Source organism: Crocuta crocuta, unplaced genomic scaffold (genome assembly GCF_008692635.1).
Source record: "Crocuta crocuta isolate KB4526 unplaced genomic scaffold, BGI_CrCroc_1.0 scaffold44, whole genome shotgun sequence".
NCBI lineage: Eukaryota > Metazoa > Chordata > Mammalia > Carnivora > Hyaenidae > Crocuta > Crocuta crocuta.
In genome coordinates this window covers 3,684,032-3,708,442 of record NW_027530179.1, presented here as the reverse complement: position 1 = coordinate 3,708,442, position 24,411 = coordinate 3,684,032, and the positions used below count along the sequence as shown (strand labels likewise).

General features: G+C 34.1%; 1 protein-coding gene across 4 annotated transcripts in view; it reads right to left on the bottom strand.

Annotated features, from left to right (window-relative positions):
• The window catches only part of SUPT3H (SPT3 homolog, SAGA and STAGA complex component), a 538,181-nt gene that overhangs the window by 366,475 nt on the left and 147,295 nt on the right, over nucleotides 1–24,411 (bottom strand). Inside the window, exon 1 of one of the 4 annotated variants that reach the window (XM_077764861.1) lies at nucleotides 23,257–23,275. The exons of the other annotated variants lie outside the window; for them this stretch is intronic. The gene's annotated coding sequence lies outside the window, so the exon portion shown is untranslated. Of the gene's footprint in view, nucleotides 1–23,256; nucleotides 23,276–24,411 lie in introns of those variants that run through there. 4 annotated transcript variants of the gene reach the window in all.

Below are 24,411 nucleotides of genomic sequence, written 5' to 3'. Positions count from 1 at the left end.
AACAGTATAGTCTTTTTCAACAAATGGTAATGAAATATTTAGACATGACAAGCAAAGAAATATGCCTGAACATAAACCTCATGCTTTATTTCTTTAAACCTCACTTCATATAAAAACTAACTCAAAATGGATCACAAAACTAACTACAAACCTATCGAAATGTCTAAAATAAAGACAGTAGCACTACGAAGGCTAGAGAGGATACAGAAAAAATAAGTCACTCACACATCGTTGGTAACCATTTAAAAGCATATAGATACTCTGGAAAAGTTTACAAATTTCTTTAAAAAGTAATATGTAATTACCATATGACCTAGCAATTACACAGTTGGCCATTTATTTCAGAGAAATTAAAACTAAAGTGCACAGGAGCACCTGGGTGGCTCTGTCAGTTAAGCGTCCAACTTGGGCTCAGGTCATGATCTTGAGGTTCGTGGGCTCGAGCCCCGCATCGGGCTCCGTGCTGACAGCTCAGAGCCTGGAGCCTGCTTCAGATTCCATGTCTCCCTCTCTCTGTGCCCCTCCCCCTCTCATGCTCTGTCTGTCTCTCAAAAATAAACAAACATTAAAAAAAATTTTAAAAACAAACTAAAGTGCACATAAAATCCTGTATACAAATGGTCACAGAGGTCTTATTCACAAGAGCCAAAAACTGGGGGGAAAAAAATAAAGAGAGATGTCCTTCAATAGGGAATATTACACAACCTGTGGTACAGCCACACCATGGAATCTATTCTACTATAAGGAACAACGAATTATTAATATACATGCAACAACTTGTAATGGCTCTCCATGGAATTACGCTGCATGAAAAAGCCAATACCAAAAAGATTACATATCACAGAAATTCACTTAACTTTCCTAAAATGGAAAAATTCTCAAAATAAAAAAGAGATTGGCACTTGCCAGGAGATAAGGATGGGGGGTAGCAAACAGGAGAGGGGGCTACCAAAAGGCAACACAAGGAATCATGTGGTAATGGAGCTGTTTTGTATCTTGACTATAGTAGTAGTAGCTACTTGGAACTACACGTAATATTAACGCACACACAAGTGAACATGCGATTTCATACATGTGATAAAAAAACAAACAACATGCATACGAATGAATACAAGTAAAACTGTAGAAATCTAAATGAGATCAAATGGATTTTATCAAGGTCAATATCCTGATCATGATTGTATACTACCCGTTTTTGTGTACTATAGTTTTGTAAATGTAACCTCTCAGAGAAACGTGGTGAAGTATAAACAGCATCTCTCTGTATTATTTTTTACAACCTCATATGAATCTGCAACTATATCAAAATAAAAAGTTTAATTTTAAAGAAATAACAAACCAGAAAAGAGACAATATAGTATTACAAATGTCCAATAAGGTTTGAGTCACTAACTTTATATATAACAATTCCAATCAGAATATCAGAATCACAGAATTAGAATATCAATTATTTATAGTACTATTTTTTTCTTAGATAAACCATGCCCTATAAAGCTCCTATCATTTACATTAAGTAATTATAATAATCAAACTTTTTAACTTTAAAGATCTCATAAATTTATCTTTCCTTCTCACAATATAAATAAAGCTAAGTTGTTTGTGATCTCAAATTCTAGCAAATTCTGAATAAGTGGAGTCTAAATTAACAAATATTTTAAATGTAACCTTAAAAACACATTTATGGCAATTATTGCACAAATATATTAATGTAATCAAAGTTAGAATTCTTTTAAGAACTCATTATAAACCTCAAAATTCCAAGTTTATTTTAAATTCCTTTTTTAAATGTTTATTATTTTGAGAGACAGAGACAGAGAGAGAAGAAGAGAGAGAATCCCAAGCAGCCTCTCTACTGTCAGTAAAGAGCCTGACATGGGGCTCAATCCCATGAAACATTAGATCATAACCTGAGCCGAAATCACGAGTCAGACGCGTAACTGACTGAGCCACCCAGGTGTCCCTTATTTTAAATGTCTTAATAGAAAATATTACTGTAACATTAATTTAATGATATTAAATTACAAGTTACAATACTATACATAACACACTTATTGAGATTAAGTTATATAAATCATATTAAAATGTGCCAAAGTATCTGAATTGAAATGTGTTATATATACATAATAAATTTAGGTTATACAACTGATAATCTAACAAAAACTACTTTACTGAATCAAATTCCACAAAGACTCAGATGTGGTATTTTTTCCATTAGAATTCATTCACAGAATTAAAACTCAAACACGGTACACCACCAAACACCGGCATACCTCATTTCACTGTGGTAGCCTTACTGCACTTGACACACACCACATTTTTCGCAAACAAGATTTGCTGCAAGACTGCATCAAGCAAGTCTTTTGGCATCATTTTTTTAAAAGCATTTTCTCACTTCATGTCTATCACATTTTGGTAATTCAAACCTCTTCATTATTATTATACTTGTTATGGTGATCTGTGCTCAGTGATTGCAACTCACTAACAGCTTAGGTGATTTTAGTTAATACAGTAATAAATAGTTTTTAACAATAAAGTATTTTTTCACTAAGGTATGTATTTTTCAGACATAATGCTACTACACATTTAACATGCTACAGCATACTGTGAACAGAACTGTTATATGCACTGGGAAACCAAAAAAAGAAAATCATTTGCCTCGCTTTATTGTGCTATTTGCTTTATTGTGGTGGTATGGAACAAAACCACCAGTATCTCCAAGGTATGCCTGGAAAATGGAAACATGTCATCTTAAAATTAATCAACATCATTCTTACCATTCCCTGTTTCTGAAGCTTTCCTGTCTCCATTGTACAGTTTACTGAAAGATGTTGTTACCCATATGTAAGTACTCCTCCTAAGTAGCATGAAATTCTCTCAATGGGATTATTAAAGGATCTACAGTCTTTCATGGTTTGAGCAGAACAAACTATGACATGCTAAAAGAATGTTTCTCTCTGTGTGGTTCTGCCACCACCCACAACAGAGTTTACTATTAAAAAGAAAAAGTACTGGCACTTGACACTGTATATCATCTTAGTACCAATTAATCTCAAAAAGCTTAAACCTCTATATGTTATTCTCATCTGACAAGAAGACGCACAGGGGTACAGCAGGTCATTTAAAACTATACCAAACAGATTTTATACAGCATTAATAAAGGCAACAAAATTTCTTATTACACTATCATTAACATTACAATAAATTTTGAATGAGGAATCAGCAAATAAACTACTTATAATTATGTACCATTCTGAACATATACAACTTCCTATGTATTCTTAGAGAATTTTTTTTTTTTTTTAATTTTTATTTCTTTCTAGGAGAGAGAGAGAGACAGCATGAGCAGGGGAGGGTCAGAGAGAGAGGGAGACACAGATTCTGAAACAGCCTCCAGACTCTGAGCTGGCAGTCAGCACAGAGCCCGACGCGGGGCTCGAACCCACGAACCGCAAGATCATGACCTAAGCGAAAGTCGGACGCTTAACCGACTAAGCCACCCAGGCGCCCCTGCAACTTCCTATGTATTCTTAAATATTTTTTAACAATCTACACCGTGAGATGGGATTTTTATGTTCTTTACTAACAAGTAAAACAGCTAACCTATTTAATCTATATTTTATGGAATTTCTTATATGCCTTCATTTTCAAGGTTCAGGTTCAACACCAAAGCATATAGACAGCTGTTATACTGTCAGTATTGACCCCAGTTGTGACCTTTGCTAAACTTGACATTTATTAAAATTAAGACTTAAAACTGTTTCTATCTTTATTTCACATATGGAGAGATGAGCTGGTTGGAATTTACTGATCTCTTTTCTTCTTCTATCTACCTCTTCTTCATCACTGAGTAGGTGGTTAGCTAGCATGATTTTTTTCACTCCTGAAAATGTCTTGAAAGTCTGTCTCAGGACCTTCATAAAGAATGCATAATCAAAATCCTCTTTTTAACAGACATCACTTTGGAGTAAAAGATACAATTTCAATAAATTTCATCCTTATCACGCTTAAATTATGCAGGAAAATTTCACTATACCCACCCACATGTCAGACACATTGCCAAAAGACACAAAGATCCCTTCCCTTTCCCCAGGGTTAATGGTGATTTATCAGTAAAACTAAAATACATAACTAACCCACTCCCTAATCTACATTAACAGGTGACTATCACGAAGCAAAATGTTTAGCACAATGGGAAAGGATTATAAAATCATTAAGGCCAAAATAATTAACCTAAACACTATCAGCCTTATAAGACTTCAATATACCAATGTGATCTTCAGATATGTAAAAGTATGAGATTTATTGAGCACTTACAGGTGCTATGCCTCTTCCGTGTGCACTTTTAAATTTATCCTCTCAATAATCCTACATATTATTTCTATAATTTTACAACTGATATAACAAACCCAGCAAATAATGATATCTTTGAGTTGAGTGTATTAAAACTATAAATTTTGTTCCAGAAAAATATTTCTATTTTAATGCAGCTACATGGTTTTGAATAGTTTCCTGCCATCTTTGGGTATACACTATGAATCTATATATTTTACACACATATAAACTTGTTTACTCAAATACAGGAAAAAAAATAAATTGAAAGTCTGCATGATGGCTGAATATGCTGGAACAACAGGTTTATTCAATTTTTAAATTTGTAATTTCTGTAGTGACTTTTAGTTTATGAAGTGAAAGAATGCTGAAAACACTCTCCTTCCACTACCATCAAGCCTATTTAATTAACTGAAAAGGAAAGAGTGGGAGAAAATTCCCATAAAAATAGAGCAATCTGAGAACCAAGGACAGTTCAACTTCTCTATCCACAGTTACTCCCAGAATCCAAAGCTCTTGCATCAGAAAAATAGGTTCATACTATTACATTTGAATGGCAGTTCAATAATTAAGGGGACAACAACGATGTCTTTACAGCAGAAGAATTTCTAGAATTAAAATAATTATGAAAAAATTATACTAGATATCCTATGAAAAAAATTCTTTCAAAAACCCAGTATTTGTAATGTATTAATTAATCGAATGAATCCCTTAGTCCTATGAAGTCTGTGCGCTTATCCTCTCACAACTGTATTTAGCTTATTTATTTCAATTTTAGATCACAGCCTTAAAAACACACAAATGATAATAAAACAAGACAGTGCTCATAAGAAAATAAAATTCACACATTTTCAGTTAGGTTTTTCTGCTGGTTTTAGACAGGTTCCAACTTTCCCTACCCTCAAAATGTTTATATTCGGGTTTCACTTTCTATTTTATGTTTCAAATGTGAAACTTCTATATTAAGAAGAGACAGATGAACTGAACACCTGTTGCATTCCCAGAATACAACAGGTTTTCCAGAAAGATAGGATACCCAGAGCCAATGGACAGCTTCATGCTATGAACAATGAGAGACAAAGGTAGGAAATTTAAAAAGGACAAAAACATGGGTAGTGGCTACTTCACTGAGCAACTCAACATTAACTATTCCTCACCCTAACATTCTGTCTGCACAGATAAGTAAGAAAACACACTAAATCTATAAAGCACTTCCAGCAATACAGCTAATGTTTTCAGAAGGGATGGTGGGAGTTGGTGAGGGGGAGAACGATCTTCCAAAAAAGTAAGAAATCTTTTTTTATCAAAATAAGAAGGATGGGGGAAGAAAAGACTAAAGCAGAATAAAATGTCTATATACTCAAAGTACATAATAAACTTTTGACAAATTGGAAACACAACAATACCGGCAATGCCATGGCAATAGCGCATAGGAAGGAATAACGTCTACAATTAAATTGTCTTCCAGCTGGTCTTTAAGTGAAACCGTAAGTGAAAAGAGTTCACTTTCATTATTTTCCACTTACCTTCTGTGATGAATTATAATTTTAAGTGTCACCTTGACTGTGCTGGGGAATGCCCAGATATTTAGTTAAACATAATTCTGGGTGTTTCTCTGAAGGTGTTGTTGGATAATAAGGAACACTTCAATCGGTAGACTAAAAAAAGCAGATTGCCCTCTACAAGGTGGGCAGGCCTCATGCACCTCAGCAGGCGAAGGCCCGAGAGGCCTGCAAGGAATAGAGAACTCTCCCACCTGACAGGCTCTGAGGGGTGGATAGGCCCTTCCTGCCTGATGGCCTTCAGACTGAAACTTCATATGCTCCAGGTTCTCCAGCAGCTTACAGCCTTACTTGTCAGCCTCCATAATCACCTGCCGATTCCTTAGACTAGAACTCTTCATACGTGTGTGTGTGTGNTCATACGTGTGTGTGTGTGTGTGTGTGTGTGTGTGTGTGTGTGTGTGTGTGTGTGTCTCACAAGCCCTGCATTGGGCTCTGCGCTGCCAGTTCAGAACCTGGAGCCTGCTTCAGATTCTGCGTCTCCCTCTCTCTATACCTCCCTGTTCACGCTGTCTCTCTCACTCTCTCTCAAAAATAAAATGAAATATTAAAAAAATATTTTTAAATAATATGTAAAATCAAAATCATGGCCTCTTGTTATATAAAAGTTGTGTAATTTTAAAAGAAAATATGCTATTTTAAGTATTACTGGTTTCATTTTTAAATTATTTTTATTTATTATTTCAATAATCATTTTCACTGAAGTAACTTTTTCTTTAATTAACTTCTTGGGACTCTGTATCAACGCGGCAGCTAAAAGCCTTTAAACTCATTATTTCCCAGGAGAACTATAAATCAGCTTACACTAAAAGAGCAGTTTTCTAATTTAGCTGGGTTTCTCATTCCGAGAGGTAATACTGCCTCCTTAGCATGTAACACACAGAATGAGATAACAGCCATGCATTCTGCTACATCAAAATACCACAACAAAAATAATAATTGACACGTACTGAGTACTATGTTCCAGAAATAGCATTCTAAATACTTTTATATGTATTATGTCATTTAATCTTTCCCAACAGCCTTCTTACCATTAATCAGCCACATTTTTGAATATGAGGAAACTGAGGCCCAGTGACCTCAACTATTCTAAGAACATAAAACTGGTAAGTGGCTAAACCTCCATGCAAATCCCGGACTGATGGTAGGTCCACGTTGTCCCCCAGTGCTACAGTGCAGCAGAAGCTACCCTAAAGGAGAATGGAGTATAAATCTTTTTAAAAAGTATGGCTGAGGGGCACCTGGGTGGCTCAGTCAGTTAAGCGTCCAACTTTGGCTCAGGTCATGATCTCACGTTTCATGGGTTCGAGCCCCGAGTTGGGCTCTGTGCTGACTGCCAGCACGGAGCCTAGAGACTGTTTCAGATTCTGTATCTCCCTCCCTCTCTGACCCTCCCCTGCTCAGGCTCTCTCTTTCTCTCTCAGAAATAAATAAAAACATTAAAAAGAAAATAGTATGGCTGAAACTATAAATTACATTCAAAATAGTTTCCCTTTACTGTGAGATTCAGAAACATTACTAAAAAATAAATTACATGAACTCAGTCTCAAAGGCTTATTATTCAAAAAATTGTTGAGCAGTTCTGGAAGATAATCACTACATATGTACCAAATTCTAAATCAGCTATGATGTTATAACAAGTATTCTCTTTTTAAAGCTATAAAGTCCTCAAATGTTTCCTTTTAAACTGTCACCTATGTATATTAAATTCTTGGATAAAATGCATTCATGAGTAAATAATGATTATTTGTTATTTAAAATTATTTAATCCTTTGGTAAGACACATCAAAACTGTTGGGAAAAAAACTTCAATTTCTTATTTTTTACTAGGCTGATTATTTATTTTCAAGGTAAATAAGTATCAACATTTTTTTAAGTCTTTGGTGGAAATATAATATTTTGTTTTCTTCATTTACCTAATTCAATCACTATCCCTACAGCATTACAATTTAAAATTATTATATTTGAAGACTTTGAAAGTATAAACAAATTATAGCTAGGTATCAAGTTACTACACCTTTATGTTCAATTTATAATTTTCTTCAGCTAAATGACAAGTTCTTTAAGGAGATCTCTGTTGACTGGAGGCTCCTCTAGGGTACAATGGATTTGTACAAATAGTCTCATGCTCTTAAAACCCCTAGAAATACTTCAATATGATACAAAGCTCTCCTAAATAAAATAGAACAGCCAAATAAGACAGACATCATACGAAATTTGTGCTAATCTCCCCAATGTGAAAATATCTCCCTTGGGAATTTTTTTCCAGATTTTAAAAAAAGGACACAGAGATTATTTTAGATTAGAAAAAGAGAAGAGGAAGCAATTAAAATTAACACAAGGAAGAAAGCCTGTAACAAAGATCATCAAAGGTTTTATATATAATTACAAATAAAATATTTTAAATTGCTCTGAAGGAATAAAATTATACATATGCACACACACATATATAGCTGAAACAGATTTTTCTGAGTCAATAAAGGAATTTTAATGAGCCTATAATTTAAACTGAATAGGTAAAAATTAAAAACTCCTTTTTAAAAACATTTATGAATAATGGTAATATCTAAGAAATTTAAATTATTGGTAAAAAAAAAAAAACCAAACTGTATCACATCCTCCATAAATATGTCTTCCTTTCCACTAGAAGTACCAAAAACCAGAATAAATTCTCTTAGGAAACCTTGAGCACTCAGGTAGCACTACTGAGAAACAAGTATGTAGAGACTAATCCAAATATTATTAGGGAAAAGAAGTAACTTCTTAGAAACAATAATTTATTTTTAATTTCTGAGGTACCACCACACCATTTTCCATAGCAACTGCACCATTTTACATTCCTACCAGCAATGCACAAACATTCCAATTTCTCCACATCCTCACCAAGGCTTGTTATTTTCTGTGTTGGGGGTTTTTTGTTGTTTTTGTTATTTTTTGGATAACAGCCATCATCATGGGTATGAAGTGGTATCTTACTGTGGTTTTGATCTCCATTTCTCTGATAATTAATGATGCTGAGCATCTTTTCATACTCTTATTGGTCATTTCTACATCTTTTTGGAAGAAATGTCTATTCAAGTCCTTTGCCCATTCTTTAAATGGATTGCTTTTTTTCTTTGTTGTTGAGTTGTAGGATTTCTTAACAGAGTCTGGATATTAACTCCTTATCATATGTAAGACTTGCAAATATTTTCTTCACTCTGTGGGGTGACTGTACATTCTTTTGGTAGTGTTCCTTGGTGCACAAAAGTTTTAAATTTGATAAAGTCCAATTCATCTATTTTTTCTTTTGTTTCCTCTGTTTTTGGTGTCGATAGGCAAGAAATCATTGCCAAGTTCAATGTCACTGTCAATGTTTTCCCCGTTTTCTTCTAAGAGTTTCATAGTTTTAGCTCCTACATTTAAGGTCTGTGACCAATACAAATGAACTTCTGAAACACAATCATTCACAAGTAGGAAACCACCATTAACTTCCAAACTAATGAACAGTATATTAACCTCAACTATAAACGGATTTATATTGAAACCCCATTATAATGGACTCTGTTATAGTACAAAGTGTTTCATTGTGAGGGCAAGGCTGGAAGAAAGAGATCAACCTGTCCAAACACAATAAAGATAAGTAAAGTTCAGGCAAGAAAACAGACCACAACAAGATTTACACTTCTCATCAATTTGTCAATCCCTATAGTACAATGGCTCCAAATCATCTTCCGGCATGGAAAATCCAGAAGCACGGTATTCCCATTGTGACTTCTTTTGATGATAAAATATGACAACTAAGACAGGGTAAAACAGATATTTAAGATTTAACATTCAGCAAAAATGTAAGCTTTTCTGTTTGAGAAATGTCAAATAGTTTTTTTTAAAAAGACTATTTCATCACCAAAGGGAAATGTGTTAAAGTGATAAGCTGACATGAAAATATTATCTAAATAATTTTTTCTTATACATATCTAAGATCAGAACAGGAAACTTTGCAACTAGGTTAGAATTACCGGTTACATGGTTAATTTTCTCCAAATTATGAAATGCATTTACTCTTAAAAATAAAGAAATCATATTTACTCCTAACGGCATATAAAAAGTAAAGTAGATTTTAAAAATGGAAAATATGATGCTACTATTTGCTGTGAAACCCAACATTGAATTTAGATCTCAGCCTCCACCACCATCAGCATATAGTTCAGGAAGGATATGTGTTCCAGTAAAAAGAACAAACAGTCATAACATGTGGATACTTTTCCTGTCATTCTCTTTAATTTAAAAAAAAAAAAAGTGATGAAATGTGATTATCTCAAAAGTCCCCTCCAACTGTAAACATCTACGATTATTTTATTTTATTTTACTTTACAAATAGTTTATTGTCAAGTTGGTTTCCATATAACACCCAGTGCTATGATTATTTTAAACTGGCATTGAGCCACAACTCCCTGATAGGCAAGTCTGCACTGTCCAGGGAATGAATGTAGACAATTTGTTTAATTTTATTTCATTCATTCAATAAATATTTAAGGAACTACTACCATGTGCCAAGCACTGTTCGAACCACTAGGAATTACATACAAAGTCTCTACTCTTGGGAAGCTTACACACCAGTGGAGAAGATAGGAAATGAACAAAAGGACAAAAAACATATGTTGCTAAATAGCATTCTGTATAATGATAACTGCTATAAAATAAAGAGGTAGGAGAATAGAGAGTTGTGAAGGGAGAGGAAAATGTTTTAGATGGTCTGAAGTAGAAATGAGATTGTTATGTTTAAGAAACAGTTAAAAAGACAGTGTGGCTAAAATGGTATGAGCACAGGCAAGATAGGCAGGAGGTAGATCTCAGGGGAAACAGGATCAGCTCGTGAAGGATATCGTAAGAAGGTTGATTTTTACAGTGAGTCCAATAGGAAGACACTAAAATATTTCTGAGTATAGGAATGAAAAAAAAAGGTTTATATTTTTAAAATAAAACATGGTTGCTCCTTAGTAAACAGACTGAGCATGATAAGCGTATTTTTAACTAAGAAATAGGTATCGATCTTCTAAGAATATTATAAATATTAATTCTTTAATTCTCATGGCAACTATGTAAGTACTACATCCCTCTTTTGAGGTGAAGAAACTGAAACACAGATTTAAAAACATGACAAAGATGACACAATTGTAATACTGTAAAACTAGAGTTTTAACTCAATCATCTGACTACTTTGTCTATGATCTTAAACCACTATCTTCTGTTGAATCTTACAAGAAGTAAATAGAAACTTCTCAGGTCAGAAAACAGTACCGTGTAAGCATCCCTTGAAGATACAGGTGAGAGGACACGCTGCTAAAGTAGGTATAGAATGTAAGGGAAAGAAAACAATTAAGAATTATGCTAAGGAGTTTGACATCAAAGTGAGCTGAAAAAAGTGGAAAAGAAGAATGGTTGGTGGAATCATGGATGCTGTTTTAAACTATTAAACATCCAAATGAAGATGTCAAATAGGAAGCCAACCAACATCACAGCCTGGAAATCAGGAATGAAGTGTGGACTGACGATATATATTTGTCACTAGCAAGTCAATGGTATTTAAAGCTATTTTGAAAGGATGAGATAATCTAAGGAAAGGCTATAGATAATTTACTTTGTAAACAGCCTTGATAAAAATTTTAGACAAACTAAAGACCAGAGTAGTTATTTCCCTATACAATTAATGTGCAGCCTGAGATTTGCATTTTGAAAGTCTAAAGTTCCATTTCTACAACCACACAGAGGAATATTTTTGTTATAATACATCCTTGTGATTTGTGTGCATGTTCCTAGAAAAATTAATTCTACAAAATTTTATGAAATGGCCAGAAGTACAAATGAAAGAGAAAAGGCATACAGGCAGACACAGGCTCTGAGCTGGACCTAATGTGATTATTTTAACAGTAATGTAAAAGAAACTACAGAGCACCAAGAGAAAAAGACAAGGTTGTGGGTTTCACATGACTTTTATTTGCTACTAAAAAAATCAGGCCCCCAAAATATCTAGCTATTATCCATTAATGCTCTTAGCCCTCTGCTGCGATTCAACTTGTTAGTGATCAAAAAAGTCCTGAGCTTGAGAAATGATAATGCTTATTGTAATAAGGAACCATAGGGATGAAGAGTGCTAAAAGAAGTTTTACCCAAAGTCTGTAACCAAGCCTCAGAAAAGACAACCTGGTAACTGCTCTCAGAGGAGTTTCTGATTCTTTTTATTACTATCCTGGGCACTGTGGTCCAGTGGTACAATCCAATTATAACCACATCCTAAAATAAAAAATCCAGTAACAACCTCAATTCCTGGTTAATTCCAAAACATTTCTTTTTACTTCAATTATAAATACAAAAATACAAGTTTCTTCCTAGTCCATTTAAGTAGATAAAGGCATCAAAAGATTTAAACCACTTTAACTAAAGTGATATCTTAGATAAGTTAAAAAGGATGAAAAAAACATATAACATTCAAACACTAATCAGAAGAAAGAAGTGATTAAATTAATATTTTACAAAGTAGACTTCCAAACAAGGAAAATAACAAGGAATAATAAAGAACATTACTTCATCATGAAGACACAACAATCTCAAATGTGTATGCAAGTATCAACCAAGCATCAAAACACATAAAGCAAATACTGACTGAACTGACAGGAGAAACAGACAAACATATATGGACAGTTCAATATAGTTTTATCAAGGAATTAAAAGAACAAGTTGACAGATAATCAGCAAGATATTTAAGACCTGAACAATACCATGAAACAACCTGATCTAAAAGATGTTTATAATACATTTATTATACACTCAACAGTGTAATACAAATTTTTTTTCAAGTGCAAATGAAAATTCACACACACCAACCGCATTCAAAGTCATAAAACAAATCTTATAAAATACTGAAATTTTACAAAATATTTTCCTGCTGTGAATAAACTAGAAATAAAAGATAATTAGAAAATCCCAAACAATAAGAATTGTAAAACAAATTTCTAAACAATCCATGATTCAAAGAGGATGTCTTAAGGAAATTAAGATATATTTTTAACTAAATGAAAATGTAAATACAACAAACCAAAATTTGTGGCATATACCTAAAATAGTGCTAAGTGGGAAATGCACAGCATTAAATGAATATATTAGAAAAGAAGGTCTTAAATCAATAATCTAAGCATTCCATCATAAGAAATGAGAAACTGAAAACAAGCTGAATAAAAGATATAATAAAGAGCAGAAATCAATGAAATTGAAAATAAAACAGTTACAGAGAAAAATCAATGAAATCAAAAACTATTCCTTTGGAAAGATCAATGAAACTGATAATGGTCTAGCCAGTTTACAAAGAAATGTTCTCTCACAAGAGAACTCACAGATAATAAAAGGATAATAAGAGAACACTATAATGATATCTGTAAACATAACTTTGACAAATTAGAAAAAATAGATCATTCCCTTAAAACACACAAACTCACCAAAGAAACAGACAACAGAATGGTCCTATATTGTGCAGAAAAGAGTTAACACAGCAGGCCTGATGCTGCTATCATGAGAAGGGCCTGACTGAAGAGCCAGTGTTTGGCTAGCATATCAAACTTTTGCTTTGGAGAAGTCTTCTGTAGAGCAAGATTGCTTTGCCTGCTTGGGGGCATTGAGCCCTACTGTAACCAGTTTGATAAATTGGACTTCATCAAAATTAAAAACTTTTCCTCTGCAAAAGATGCTGCTGAAAGAGTAAAAAGACAAGCTATAGATGTAGAGACATTATTTTCAAATGTCTTTCAAAGTCTTCATAGTAGAAGACTTCTGAAAGACTGGTATCCAGAATAATTAACCCTCAAAACTCAACAGAAAGAAAACAAATAATCCAGTAAACAATGAGGAAAAGCTTGAGGAGACGTAACATTTATGGATAACAAATCAGATGCTCAACACCATTAATCATTATGAAAAATGCAAAATAAAATCACAATGATATACTGTTTCACACCTATGAGAATGACAATATTAAAACAAAACAAAACAAAACCTGGCAACACCCAGTGCCAATAAGATACAAAGGAAGTAGAACTCTTACACACTGCTGATGGGAATTTAAATAGCAGACAACCACTCTGGAAAACAACCTGACAGTTTCTAATAAAACTAAGCATACACTTAAAATATGATTTGGAAATTATATTCTTAGGTATTTGCCACTTGGAATTCATACACTATTCTTTCTAATATTCTATAGCAACAAGAAAGGAATTGATCAGTAGTGTTATTCTTTCCCAGCTGTAGGGATATTTTATTTAAATAATTGGTCTGTTGACTAACATTCAATATTCTTTCCTCATTCTCTGATTTTACTAACTCAGTCTTTAGAGACATTTATCTTCACTCATTATTGTTCTTTTATTTTGCTTTTAGGTTTCCTCATAATTCGTTTTTCTCTATCATGTATATGAGACTCTGCAAATATTACATGCTCCATCTTAAGAAGCAAATGGTATATCTCCTAAAATAAGACATTTACCTCTGTTCTATCCTAAAAACAAAAGAGGTAAAAATATTGGTCTTTTACCTTAGTATTTTTACTAAAGTAATATAAAATGGAAAAGGGAAAGGAGATGACAGCAGGGAAGAATGTTAATAACACTTTGGAGACCACAAAGGAGACCATAAAGTGGAATCCTAAGCTTAGGGGAAATAAGTCAGCAAGAACCAAGCAGAACCATGACAAATATTGAGAACTGAATGCAGGACTGTGTGGTGAGACTGAAAACCAGAATATATTGTAATTTCTACAGGGAGCAATTAGAACCGCAAGCCCCTTTTCCAACCTCATTCAAGTCGAGCCACTATTCTTTCACCACCGTTCCATAGAGTAAAGGTGTCATCTTTGGGGTGATCATACCAGAATGTGATCATACCAAAATTCCGTGCCACAAACACCCAGCATGGTAAGGAAAGAGGGTGGAGGCTGTGTTTGATACATCACTCTGAAAAAAGAAAGACTAAGAAAAAGTCTACATAATAAATTACGAGAGATATACTCCCCACCTCACCCCAGGCTCTTATGCTGAGCTACTGAAATTCTCACAGCCAGGCTTATAAACCCTAGGCAAAGGACTAAAAGGTTCATCCTTGTAGAAATTTTTAGTCTAAGGCAACAGAAATCTATATTCAATGGTATTCTTTGAAAATGTTCCCCATAAATGGCCAGAGCAATATCTGATGTATAAATGGATAGAGGGGAAAAAAAGAGACAGAAAGAAAGAGATAGACAGAGGGAGACAGATGGAGAGAGACCGACAGAAAACAAATTATCAAAGAAATAATTCAAGAAAATTGCTAAGAACTGAAAGAAGTACCCAGCAATGTAGATGAACTAAAAGACATATCATACCATGATATCATAAAATATCAGAACACAACTGATAAATAAATGATCCTAAAAATGTCCAAGAATAAGGGGTAAGAGGGGGAATGGTCACATATCAGAATCAGATCAGAATGGCACAGGACTTGTCAACAGCAGCAACGGTAGCTAGGAAATGGTAAGGAGAAAGACTTCAGAACTTTAAAAGAAAATGATTTGCAACAGAAGTCTAAGGTCAAATGATATGAAATTTATATACAAATGATCTGAAATATATATGTATGTACTCCATTCATTATGTTTGTCTTTAGAATTTGTGTTTATCTTTCAACAAGAGTTAAATATTTTAGTTATGTTTTTCTAAAATCAACGATGAAAAGAATCTCTTCTTTAAGTGCACTCACCAAATGACTATGAAAAAAAAGCTCCTAGAGAAATGTTCAATGCCAGCAGAAAGCCAGAGTAAGATTAAAACTTTGTTGCAGGTTGGGGTGCCTGGGTGGCTTAGTTGGTTAAGCGTCCGACTTTCACTTGGGTCATGATCTCGCGGTTCGTGGGTTCGAGCCCCGCGTCGGGCTCTGTGCTGACTGCCAGCTCAGAGCCTGAGGCTGTTTCAGAGTCTGTGTCTCCCTCTCTCTCTGACCCATCCCTGCTCACGCTGTCTCTCTCTCTCTCTCTCTCCTAGAAATAAATTTAAAAAAAAAATTTGTTGCAGGTAATCCTCATGTACAGTTCACCATAAAGGGATTTATGACTGTCAGTTTCAATCAGAATAAGCTAGCGACAGAATTTTTAAAATCCTCCCACCCCCCCAAAAAAAAACTCTTTTAAAAAAGAGGTTTTAAAAAAACCTAAAATTGGGAAGTTAAAATGAAAAGACAGATATGATAGAAAAGATGAATTTTTCAAGTACAGAAAAATATGATTCAATAAAATATCACCATCTGACACTATAAAAATTATTTCTCTAGGGACGCCTGGGTGGCTCAGTCAGTTGAGCATCTGGCTTTGGCTCAGGTCATGATCTCACGGTTTGTGGGTTCAAGCCCCACGTCAGGCTCTGTGCTGACAGCTAGCTCAGAGCCTGGAGCCTGTCCTCAGATTCTGTGTCTCCCTCTCTCTCTCTATGACCCTCCCCTGCTCATGCTGTCTCTCTCTCAAAAATAATAAAACATTAAAAAAATTGTTTTAATTATTTCTTTAAAAATATTATAGCTCATATCCTGGTAAAATGAAGCGAGTTTACTGCTAAAATGAAGCCATTTTAGATTTATTTTATCATTGACAAAAACCAGGTTAATTACATGAACTGTCCTGATGATACACTTTCATGTTTCTTCAATTAGGCTACATGATCTCCAAAGGTTTAGATATTAACTATTCTTACATGTAAAAGAACAGGGTCCCAAGATAACACTTACTGTAATAAGCACTGAGTAATGTATAATAGTGCTGAATCACTATATTGTACACCTGAAACTAACATAACACTGTTTGTTAACTATACTGGAATTAAAATTTTAAAACTTAATTTAAAAAGTTTATGTATACAAAGAATATGTAAATATTATCTAGAAGAAAACACAATCAGGCTATTATGTCCAATACTTTATTTTATAAATTATGTTTAAATAAAGAAAAGACTGTATAAGGATGAGTAGCAAATGGAAAGAAGGGGAAAACCCAGCTGACTACAAAATGAAAAAAAATAAACAAAATTAGCTCTATGTCCCAAATGAAAAGGAGACTAAAAACAGCAACTTGTAAACATTTACTGATTCTCAACTATTTGCCACATATTGTACTAGAGACATCTCCTTCAATCATCATCAATTCAAAGAATTAGTTCCATTTCATAAACAGGAAATTATGCTGAGAAACATTAATTTGCCCCAGATCACAGTTAATAGAGAGAGCAAGGTTCTGATTTAATTCTGTAGTTGATGCTGTCATAGTCCAAAACTGATTTATACACAATTTCAAAAAGAAATTCTATACTTTAATTTGAATACATGTTTCTGATGATGTGAAGCTCTTAAAATTTCTATCATAATAATGAAAGAACATTTCCAAGGTAAACATAGATTCAATCTGATTTTCAGTCAAAATTTACTCATTTCCTACCACATGACAAGCACTGTTCCGGTGTTCACAATTCTCTCCAAGAGAAATTCACACCCAGAAAACAGTGGAGTAAACACCTAAAACACGTATATTATTAGAAAGGACTAAGAGTTCCAAGGTATAAATACAAATAGCCACCCAAAAGAGAATGGGATGATATATCATAAAAGGTATACTGGAAGACGTGACTCCTACACCAGTTTATGAAGTTTATGCATTCAAAAATATTTTCAACAATCCTTTCTATTATTTACATCTATATCTATATCCAGTTATATTTAGTGATAAGTAATAAGATTACTTATTACTTAGGTCTGGAGTTGTGAAGAAGAAAAGAAAATCAGAACACAGGAAACAAGCCAAGAAAGAAAACATTCCAAATTTGAGAACTGTTCAAGGTCTACTAAGCATTTAAGCAGGCCAAAAATGTGACAGGTGAGTCTGCCCTCTTCAATGGGCTGTTCTTATCAGCTATGAGCGGATGACTCACTACCATTCTCAGCAAAAGAATTTACCAACCATGAGACCAAAGCTAGAAAACCACAAATAAGACTCTTATATGTGACTTCTATAGATTTTAAAACCTCTGGATGAAAACAATGTCATAAACATGTAAATAAAAAAATAAATATAAATTATTATATTTATATAATTTATGTAATTTATAAATTACAATTATAATTATATAATTTATGTAATTATGTAATTTATAAAATTACATAAAAAATGTAAATTTATTTCAAATAATAAACTAAAAAATTTTTGTAATACAAAAACCAAAGGTTTAAAGACCTGCCCTTAATATAGAGTTCTTATAACTCAATAAAACAATATAAATATTTCTATCTTTTAAAATTAGTGAGGAAAAACACCAAGAATTAGTCTGTGTGATACACAAGTGGGGCTCTAGAAGTCACGGCATATTTTGTACTCAGAGATAATTTGCTGATTACTTACTCACCAGCATTGCTGGGAAGTTTGAAGTGCACTCTCATGAAGCAGCATAAATTAACAATTTTTAAATTTTAATCTACTTCTCAAACTACCCCCATGCCATCCCCAACTCACAATCAAAACTAAGTATAAGCACTGAAAACAGAAAGTATACACACATACACACAGTTATACCTATACCATATTTGAAATGTTGGGTTTACTGGTGTTTTGGACATTTGAAAAATATTTGACATCTGCTTTTTTTCACTAAATGAGAACGTACTACATTTATCAACAGAAAAAACAAAAACATGGAGTCCCACTCTATTCAGCAACTGAGGTAAAGGCCTGGGGCACATAGCTACTAGCATTTTAAACATTTTTCTACTTCAATCAGAACAGAGTCAGTCGGTTAAGCATCCAACTTCAGCTCAGGTCATGATCTCATGGTTTGTGAGTTCAAGCCCCACTTCTGGCTCTGTGCTGACAGCTCATATTCCATGTCTCCCTTTCTCTCTGCTTCAGATTCTGTGTCTCCCTTTCTCTCTGCCCTGACCCCGCTGGTGCTCTGTCTCTTGTCTCTCTCTTAAAAATAAATGAACATTTAAAAAAAGGAATGAACTGAAATAGGAACCTACGTTGTATTTATTCAACTCGCAGAGACTTCAATCATAAAGTGCTGACAAGCACAAGCCCAGAAGCAGGAGAAACGAACATCAAACGACAAGCACATTTTAGATTATGCCAACAAACTGAAGTCACAACCTTTTCCCTCTTATTTACAAATGATTAACCATCTACCTATGATTACCAGGCACAACTCAGCAAGATAATGGATATTGAAATCTAAAACAGTCCATGCCCTCAAAGATGTTTTAATCGGTTTGAGTGAACTGGATAAAGACAAACTAAAAATAAACTGGTAAACATTTATACAAAGGCAAAAGGTGATAAAGTCTTGGAATGTAAAAGTTTGGTGACGGTGACAGCTTATATGCATTGAGAAAGAAGAAATGAAATCACAGAAGAAAGGTGCTGTATCAGTAAGGCACCTTCAGCCTTAAGGTGCAAGGAACAAAGTCTCAAATTGCTTATTTTATCACACCGTAGTCCCAAAGCACAGCAGTTTGAGTCCTTTCCAACTCCAGGACCTTCCTTCTCTTGCGGAGAGTCTCCTGGCTCCTCTCAGAGCTATAATTAATTTTTAGCATACTTATCGTTACGTGAGTGCTTGCTATAAGCCAAGCGCTGTTCTCACAACTTTATGCTCATTATTAACATCCTTCCTCCAACAGCCTATAAGGATACTATTATTCGCCCCATTTTTAACCAGCTTTATTGGAATATAACTCATACCACATAATTCACTCATTTAAAGTGTACAATTCAATGGTTTATAGCATATTCACAGATATGCGGAACCACAGTTAATAGTCAATTTGAGAATATTTTTGGCACCTATAAAAGAAACATTAGTCTTTAGCTGTCGCTCCCCATCCCCCACCTAAATGCCAGCCACAACTGTAAGCAACCACTGATCTGTTTTCTATCTATAAATGTCGCTATTCTAGATCTTCATATGAGTGGAATAATACATGTGGTCTTTTGTGACTGGCTTCTTTCATCTACCAATGTTGTCAAGTTTCATCCATGTTGTGACATGTATCACTACACTTCATTCTTTTCTGTGGCCAAGCACTACTATGTTGTACTGATAAATCTTATTTTGCTTATCTATTTATCCACTGATGGACATTCAAGTTGTTTCCACCTTTTGGCTATTAAACAATATTGCTATTAAGCAATAAACATTCGTGTATAAGTTTCTGGGTTGACATGTATTTTCAGTTCTCTTGGGTACACATATATATTTACCTAGGAATGGAACTGCTGGGTCATATGGTTAACTCTGTGTTAAATCATTTGAGGAACTATTATACTATTTCCCAAGGCAGTGTATGAGGATTCAAATTCCTCCAAATCTTCACCAGTATTGGTTGTTAACTGACTTTGATTCTAGCTATCCTAGTGGCTTTGATTTGCATTTCCTGCATTTTCTCGAATGACTAATGTTCCATGTGCATGTTAGTCCCATTTTTACAATCAGAAAAACTGAGGTACAGAAAGATTAAATAAACCACCATGGTTACAAAGCTAGTAAGGGAATTGCTGGTATTCTAACACAGGCAACCTGGCCCAGAAGCTTCTGTTATAACACTGCAGGACTTCCATACTTCCCATCCAATAGAAGAGGGCAGCCTTCTCCAGGTAATTTGATTTATCAGTCAGGGACTGCCTTCCCAGAAGCCATTCTGATTTTTCATACCTCACAGATAAGGTCTGGATCACACAACTCTTCCTAAACCAATCACTGAAAAGAGTCACCACAATGGACTGAGACTATTTGGGATTTCTATGCATATTCAGGGCTCTTCCAGAAAGAAAGAGAGTAAGAATGGCTGGCTCACAATCACTCAAATCAAATGTTTCTGCCACAAGTGCATACGGAAACACATGAAACCTCTGACTTCCTTATTCATACCATCTCAGAAATGAGAGAAGTGGCCAGGAGTAAAAAGAGTTATCATCCAGTTACTACTGTGCTAATTTCATTTGAATGAGTAAATGAATATTTATAATCTCAGTCAGTAAAAAACAAAGAAAGCAACTGTTTTGATAAAGCAAAGAAACCATTTGTTTCTTTCCTTTTATATTTTCTTTTATATTTGGCTGAAATCTGGCTATGGAAAATTAAGACTTGAATACAGGAAAAAAGCATTAAATAAGGAACATTTATTTGTACATTTTCAAACAGCCAAAATATAAATTAACTGCAGTTTAAAGCTGGAAAATGACAGTCACTAATAAAAAACACCATTTTAAATTATAAGGCTTCAAAGGACCTTATTCAATATAATAACATTATTACAAAATTATTCATTCGCTTTAAAATTTTGTGAGGCTGAGATAAGCTCTCCTCAGGAATGTAAAGTTTAATTTCAAGTCACTGTAAGTACTATTTTATATGACTTGAGAAAGTGTACTAGCAACTGGATCTCACAAACCATATTTTAAGCATAGTACTAATTCGTAATGGACAAATGGTTTCCATTTGCCATACTTTTTATAATATATTACTTATAAATTAGCATATATGCTCCAAAAGTGATATAACACATATTAGCATTTGCTTCTTGGGAAGAAATCAGAAAATAAGATGAGTTTACCAGATCAATCAAATGTGCATTTGAAATAGTTTCAAAGTATTCATGTTGATCCCTCCTTTAAAAAATTATATATATACGTATATATTTATACACGCACACACATACATATATACATATGTGTGTATATATATGTGTATATATATATACATATTAAAGTGGGGGGTGCAACTGAATAAATAATTACAATAATTACAAACCAAGCCTGTCTTTAGATAGAGGGTTTATCATGTAATTATAATGCTGATCATTTCAAAGTATCCAAATGTCTCCAGCATTTTAAAGAGCTATGCAGAGTTATTTTTAAAATCAAACATATGTGCTTTTTCTGTTTATGTCTTTGGAAAGAACATTCTGTATAATGAAAAACACAACCAAATTTTTCACAGTACATCACTATAAACCCTATAATTGACTTTTGAGGTTGGTTTACTCTATATCTATTTTTGACCACGTAGAAAACAGCAATGATGTGGTGAAAAGCCCAAAATGTAAGTACCATTGCAGGATAAGACTCCATCCTGATTAGTATAGAAGTATCATATTTATGCTGGGAAATGTGCCCATTTCAGAAGGAAAATTTCAGTGCATAGGAGCCTCCTCTTTTTTAATCAAGCCATGTAAAAACCAGTAACTCTGGTGCCTAGTCTGGACCTTTGTTAGAACTTGGATGTTGCATACACTGATCGATCCCCTCTATTAAAGGCAGCATAATGTTGATGATGTTCAAAACTGATGTTGTAAATAACAGGTTCATTTCTATCAGTAATCCAATGAAAAGTAGCCTTGGATATTACAATTTAGCACTGTAAATTAACCTTTAAAAATGTAAATTAACACTGGGTAGCTACTTTTCTCATGTCTGAATACAGATTAAATAAAGAGCTCTTTCTAAAAGCTCTGAATTTATTCAATAACAAAACTAATTTATCACTCCTAACAAAAGCACAAGTCTAAAATATCTCTGAATGAGCTCTCCTGGTTTCATTAATAAAATTTACATATTAGCAAGTTAAATAAACTAAAAGAGGGAGATGGCATGTGGTTTAAAAATCAGCCCTGGAACACCTACCACAGATTTATCTCCTGCAAGTTGACTCAACCATTCCTTCTTCACAGTAAATAAACTAAATTCTATGCAGGGTACTGTGGTACAGTTTTTCAAGAGCCAAGTAAAGGAATATGCTTTAGATGGAATCTTCCAAATTGACAGCCTGCCCACTTTTGGTAGGTATGAAAGGGTCCCCAGCACTTTATGAATTAGTTGTGGTTTACCTACAAAATCCTGGCCAAAGAAGCCCCGGTCACTGCATGTTCCATTTATTCCTATCAGAAATCAATTTGCCTTAAAACTTTTTCAGCAGACTTAGAACAAAATCAAGCTAACTGACAGCTTTCTAGTAGCATTACTGATTGAATGGCAATCATAATATTGCATTTTAAAACAAAGACGTATAGTTAATGATTAATCAATGTTTTTATTAATATTTTGGTCTTTCATGATGCAGATTATCATTTATGCCTACACTTCAGCTGAACCAATGAAGCAATGAATTAACATTAACGGTGTAAGAATATTCAATACCTTTTGCCAACTTCTTGGGGGGGCAGTGATTCAAAAATGTTCACAGAATCCTGTTTTATGAAAAACAAAACCTCTTGGAAATCTTTACAAGGATTACCTACGTAAAATCATCTAAACAACAGAAGGGTTTCTTACCAAGGTGACTAGGCAGCCAAAGAAAATACCACGCTCCGATACGCACTCCTGCAGGAAGAAATACACGAAAGCCTTCACTGAACTATGTCGGAAGCATCAAGATGAGAATTAGTGGCAAAGGCTTGACTCAGCTGTGTCATAGTCCTAGTCCAGTTTCTTGCAATAAATTCTCATCTCGACAGATGAGAATATTACCAGCATCACTATGTAAGCCAGCCTTTATAAAAAGTGTTCTTACGTATATGTTTCAATTGTTGCGGTAAAGGAAAATAGGCAAAAGTTCACCAGCTGACTTTTTCCTTTCCTTTGCTAACTTTCCCAAGAAAATGAAGCGTATGTTGAGGAAGGAAAAATAAATTACTGTTTCATTGAATGACATAAGAAGAGTAACAAGTGAGGCCAGCTTCTTCAAAATTCTTGCACTGATCCTTTGACTGGAAAAGTTTCCCACTACAGTAATGCTATATTTAATAACTAAAATTTTATTATTAAGCCCAAATTATTAACATGTTATTAGGCCTAAATTAGGGGCCTGGAAATGTCTAAATTTCAAGTGGAAAAAATTTAAATCTAACTGCTGCAAACTTGTAATGACACCAAAACATTTTTACTTTTTCCATTACTCTCCTTTATAAGTACTCAAAGGGAAGACGAAACCAGAACAGTCTGGTGGGGAAGTCCTCTCTGTTACCTCTAGTTCACTGCATACTCTTCTATAGACCACCATCTCAGGTAGAGCACAAGAATTCACTGGCATCCAAGCTTTAACGCTGACCAGGTCCATGAGACCTGGAATAAGTAAATACACCAGAGATGTTTCCTTATCTGTAATATAGGGATAATGATACAACCTCCAAGGAATACAGTAAATCTACAGTTAAATAATTCAATTTATTCAGTGAACCTTTACTGAGGATCTACCACTTGCTAAGCACTGAATTAGGCACTCAGGACTCACCATCAAAAAGGACACCTTCTTGAGCCTCAAAATCCCTCCAATACAATAGGGTAGAAACCATACATGTAACTAAAGGGTAGAATTACAAGGAGTACAAGAGAGCCCCAGAATTCAACATATGGGAAGGCATCTGGGAAGAGATGATGACTCAATAAATAAAGATCTGAAAGTAATGAAGAGCTTAATTCTTAAAAGAA